This window comes from Corvus brachyrhynchos, unplaced genomic scaffold, assembly GCF_000691975.1.
Source record: "Corvus brachyrhynchos isolate BGI_N302 unplaced genomic scaffold, ASM69197v1 scaffold1333, whole genome shotgun sequence".
NCBI lineage: Eukaryota > Metazoa > Chordata > Aves > Passeriformes > Corvidae > Corvus > Corvus brachyrhynchos.
In genome coordinates, this window is record NW_008237395.1 from 173,149 (window position 1) to 179,134 (window position 5,986).

Genomic DNA, 5,986 nt, shown 5'->3' on the forward strand with positions numbered 1-5,986 from the left:
TTTGTGACCTCCCTGCTGATAAGCAAGTCACTCTAGTTCTGTAAATCCTTGCAAAAACAAGACTAAAAAGCAGTTGCAGGTCCCATTCGTTTGACTGCCTCACCCAGAAAAGCTGGCTCCTGCCCCCACTGCACTGCACATTGTCATAAATCCAGATCCAGGGACTTTGGCTGTGCCCCCATTTCCTCTTTCTGTGAAAGCACAGAGAATCACTTGCTGTAGCTCTTTCTCCTGTGTGACTCACAAAGGTTGTGCTTCATCAGAGACCATCAGAGGGTTTCTCTGGTCCCCAGTACTGCAGACACAAGTGCTGTCACCCTGTTGTGTGTCTGCTCCCAGCCCAAGTTCAGGCTGGGCAAGGGACTGACTTAAATGGTAACACATTTTGTACAGCACTGCTTTACAGCACCTGCAGGGACTCCTTACAGGACTGGCTCTGCTATTCCCTGCATGAACTTTAGCAGACCCATTTACAAGCTCCTGATGATCTCCAGCCAACCCACCACCAAAATGCTGACTGATGATTTCCATAAATTGGAACAATTATCTGTGCGTAACAGCAGCATTCTGCTGTCATGTCAGCTGCATGTCTGAGCTGTAGCAGGGCTGCTAAGATGTGCAGAGGAAAGGGGCTTCTAATAAAGAGCAATGCCGACCAGCTGCTGGCAAAGCAATTATCATAAAGGGTATCATCCATAAAAAGAAGTGATAGCTTACAAATCTCCAACCCAAGCATTTCTTCTTTGATTATTAAAAACAAAGAAGCTTGAACTCTGCTTCTCAAAGAAGCTTGGTTTAATGTATTAAGTGATTTTTTTAAAAAGAAATTTTGAGTTAGTCAAACTGGAATGATTCATAAAGTAGCTTAATTAGACCAGAGCTCCAGTGGGAGTCCCCTTTAACATGTCTACAGAGGCTCTTTTAATACTCTAATCCACTTCTGAATAAAAGGTGAAACCAGAAATGGTAGTTTCAAAGCAGGAACTATAAAGAACATTTATCTTTCTTTTACTCTTCTGTCCTTGCAATCTAGATATCAAGCTTCCATTGCATTCTAAGGATGACTTTTTTCTAGGTTAGCTCTCACAAGCAGAGCTTTTTATATACCGTAATTTAAAACTTAAAAAATCCTGAAAGTGAAAAATCCGTTACTGAAGCACTCCCAAACTGGTATTCTAGAATTACTGTAATAAATGGATCCTGTTGTACAGTGTTTTGTTTCACCTCCTAGCAGTTTTTAAAAATTTTAGGTCATCCTGTTATCATTTGTTTTCTGCTTCATCTGGTGCTACAGGAGGAGGCCTCATGCTAATGCTCCAGTAGGATGGGAAATCCTGAAATGGGAAATGGAAGTATGCCCTAAGGTCTATTTTTAGACTGATGTGACTAGGCTGTGCTTCAAAATAAAGTTTAAAAAAACCCACACAGACCTGGGTTCAGCAAAAGGGAGGCCAAAGACTTGAAAATGCTGTAGTCTGACAGAGGAAATCAAGATCATGATGTTGTATTTTCTTTGAACTGGCCTTCTTTAGAGATGTGAAATCTCTCTGCAACATCTGCTAGAACAGAGTTAATAAGCTGAAGAAATGCTTTTAACGTCTAACTGCTATTGATTCCCTTTTCTTGAGGTAGGAATTGCTTACAGGGTTTTAGCACTAACCTTAAAATATCAGGATGGCAGCAGAAAGAATGGTTGGTTTTTTGTTTTGAATACGTAATACAGTTCAATGTGAACAATGCCGGTGATCATTGTTCTCCAGTCATGTTTGGACTGAGGTTTCTTTTTGAAATACATTTTTCTCATGGGAAGAAAACAAAGGTGACTTAATAAAAATGATCAAAGAAAAACATGGATGGAGTAATCAAGAGAGCACTCTAAGTGAGTAAGATCTTGATACTTATCCATTGTACTTGTTTATCGTGCTCACTCCTACTTAACTCATGGCACTAATGTTCAGCTGGTTACATTTGAAAATATCTGCAATAATCTTTTAGAATTGTATCTTTGCTCTTTGAAGACTTTGGGGCACTTTAGAAATAATATTCCAAATGTTGTTTGCCTATTCGTACCAGTGGTGTGGCTACTGTGTTGTGTGCACTTTGGTTTGAGTTTTGTTTATTCTTTGTTTTTAAGCATGACAGAAATGCTGACACACTTGAAGCAGGGGCTCTGTGAACTGAAATTATCACATAAAAGCTAAACACCAGTAATAGATATATTGGTTACAGTTTAAAGTGTAGGCTTGAAAGAAATAGATGAAACGATGAGAGGATAGTAGGTTGATTTTTCCTGGTGGTATAAAGCTTTTATGTTAAAGAGAAGTGTTTTAAGAAAGTAGATACTACACTAAAAAAAATTAATAGGACCAAAGAGCGGCAGCATGTGTATTTCAAATCTGTTACATCTTGGGCTCCCATAGAGGGCAATATTGTATAAAAGATAGTTTTAAGCCACGTATTAGGGGTCTGCCAATTCATCTGTGTTGATATACCTTAAGGAAAATTGCTGTTACAGTAAATTTGATGGTGCATTTCCCTTCCGTCAGGCTGTGACTAATACACATAATAATGCACGCCAAACCACATAACAGAGCCTCGTTAAATGTGAAGGAAATTAATTTTGTAGATTACCTAATTGTAGGTTGTAGGGGGAAAAAGTCACATTTTAGCTTACGATGTTCTGTTCAGTAACCGAGTCCCAGCAAGTGCCCTCCTTTAGTACAGCTGCTTGAACAAACCCATAAGAAAAAGGACCCAAGTTTGTGTTGTCTGTCACGGAAACAGGGTTTGTAGAGAGATATGTCTGGGGCACATGAAATCCTCCGCATTTCTGATTGTATCCCATGTTTCTTTCCTGTGGGACACATGGGCAAAGTTATCATAATGTTGTCCTTTACTTTTGTAAAGGCTTTTCTGGTTTTGTTGTGTTAGCACAAGGCTCTGACTTCCATCTCTCTCAACCCCCTGGGTAGTTGGAACACTGAAAGATCCATGCTCCTTTAAAATAAGTGCATATCCTAAATTTCTCTCTTATTTACTGCCTGAAATCTCTCCCATATTATCTTGCCTAAGTTGTGGAAGTACAGAGATGGTTAAATTATTTTTTTAAAAATCCCTATTCCAGTAGTGACACTAATGACAAGCCCCACTGTAAATGTTGTACTCAACCTTGGAGCTCAGTCAGTGAGGCTTAAATCCATGGCACTCCTTGTTTCACTGACTGTTTCACAACAGAAGTGATCCAGGGAGGCTTACAGCAATTTCTTTTTGCTGGCATCTTGGAATTCTTCATGGATTAGGAAAGAAAAGTAACCAACAGGAGCAGAAACCAGAGATACAATAAGGAGTAAGGAAAAAACCCCTTTGTCCAGGACTTGAATATGGGCTGTCAAATATTTTGGTGTATGAGTAGATTTGGTGGGTTTTTGGTTTTTTTTTTTTACTCTGAATTAAATTTTCCATCCAGGTCTCGTACCTGAAGCCAGGTCCCCTCCTGGGAATCCAGATGCATCCCTAGGGGCTCTCCTGTTGCTGATGTGGAAGTATGTGCTGGAAGCCAGTGCCTGCTCTCTGGAGCCATATGTCTCATTTTCTGCCTCCACTACTTCAGGAATTTGCAAAGAGTGGGAAAGAGCAGGTTGTGGCGAGCTGTACTAGGCAGGGTCCCAAAACAGGTAGCTTCAATGAAAGAGAAGAATTACAGGAAACTCGCAGTTAATGTTAGGGTCTGTGCTCTGTAAATGACAATTTTCAGCTCTTAACTAATGTGATATTTGGCAGAGTGGGTTTTTCTGCACTTCTGTGGAGTTCGCGTCTCATTAATTTGCACATTCAGTGGTTATTTAAAAGTGAGTTAATGACACCTCCTTGCATTTATATCTATCAATCTGTATGATCCTTATTTAACATGGAGCACACAGTGGAGTGTTTCTCCACAACCATTTCTTGGATTTGAATATTTGTATGTTCTCAACGGACATATTGTTTAACACTGGTTAAATAATTAAACATTTCCAGCTTCTATAAACACAGTAGGGAAAACAAACACTTCCCAACACCCCTCTACGTTGGTAAATACAAGAATACATACATTAGATCCAAAAGAACAGTTAGGAAGGAACTCCGATAAATTTATTTGAGGCTTTCTAGAATGACATGAACACTTGACATTTTCAATAACGTGTTTTCCAATAATCAATAATTATCCAACACAGCTGTTCTTTGTATTGCTGCTATTTTGCTGCTAATAAGTCATTGGCAATGACATTCCAATGCAAAACGTTTATGGAAAATGAAGATGTGTCAGTAGCATGTACTGACAAATGATGTGAGTCATAAATAAGAGTACCTATTATGGCAGCGGATCTATCTTCCATCAAACAGGAACGAGGTGTGGAGTAAGGACATTAGTATGTTCTTCAGAGCTCTGCTCTGCATAACTACAGCCAATTTGCATAACCTCTGGGGTTTGGACAATCCTCCTGTAACCTGGATGTAAGAATTTTAGGTTCACTGTAAAGCTCCATAATTTGAGAGGCTTTGCACAGGTTGGTGAGAAGAATTACAACACTACTTCTAGAGCTACTGAAATGCTGTCAACACAATTATTGTTGGAAGAGGAAAACTTAAAGTTCTGGTTAGAAGTGGAAAGCTACATAGTAAAGTGTGAGCTAGGAGTTTAGTCATTGAAAAGATTGACTGAAGTTTTGAGGTTTTATCTCTAAGTAGTAGCAGCTTGCTGCTGCTCAGTGGTGGGGTAAAAATTTCTTCAAGAACTTCTCATTTTGACTTTTTGTGGAAAACTGGGTATGGAACAAGTGGAGAGGATGTTAATCTTTGCAGGTACGGTGTAAGAGTATGGAATTATTTTCATTCTGCACAAGCCTGGTGGTGCAAGCTCGTTTGAGGGCACTCCAGATGCTCTCCATCCTGCCTCGTGGCCCTGCCACAAGAAAGCCACCTGTCCTGGTGCTCTGCTGGCACAGGGGCTGTGGGTGTGTGAGAACCCCAGGGGGCCCTGGGCACCCTTGGCCCCAGCTGGGGCCCTGCAGGTGGTGGGGAAATTGCAGGGGTGAGTGCAGCAAGCTGTCAGCTCTTCAGCCTCTCACACAGCACCAGGGCTGGAAGCCCTCCAGGTCATTCTCAAGCAAAGCCATCACATTAACAACCAGGTCTGCTCAGCCATTTCCTGCCTTTTCATCCCAACCTTTACCTTTCATAGGCTCCAAAACAGGACTAACAGGGATCCAGATTCCCTGGACACGTCTCTTCCGCCTCTTGCGTTCCCACATTAACAAGGATCACACTGCAAAATCTGCAGGGGCGTATTTGGAACTAATTTTGTCTATTAGAGGTTTAGAGGTCTTTTAGTGTATGTCTGTGAGGCTGACTGCTCAGGAGGGAGAACAGGTGAAAATACACCGACCAAAGATCCCTTGTCATTAACTGCACTGGGGGGATAGGGAGATCCCAGTGGGGTAGAAACCATTTCATTTCAGGATGAATCAAAGCTGGAGGGTGTGCCTGGTGTTATATACATTTATGAGATCTTCTGTATCTGTTGCAGTTAATATATCATCAGGAAAAATTACCCTTGTTAAGAATACAATGGAGAAGGCAAAAGGCTTCAAGACTAACAAAGATTCAAAATAAGAGTTTAAAAGCATTCACTGATTATTATCCACTGTTTTTCCTGCTATGTGGCTACATGTGCATGCAGATATTACCAGCTGGAGATGCTATTTAAATCAGCATTTCACATCTCCTTCTCCAGGCACCAAGAAAACAAAGATGCAAATCCAAGACAAGTCACAGCCTCAAACTCAGTTCAGGTAAACAGGAAAAGTCACCAAAATGCCAAAACACTGAACTCTTGGTCCCTCAGCTATTCTGACAGAGCTCCTATTATTGTGCAGACAGGGCATATATAACCTCAAAACTGATTTAAAAATCACAGTGGTGAATGTTTGGAATTATTTGATTTTCC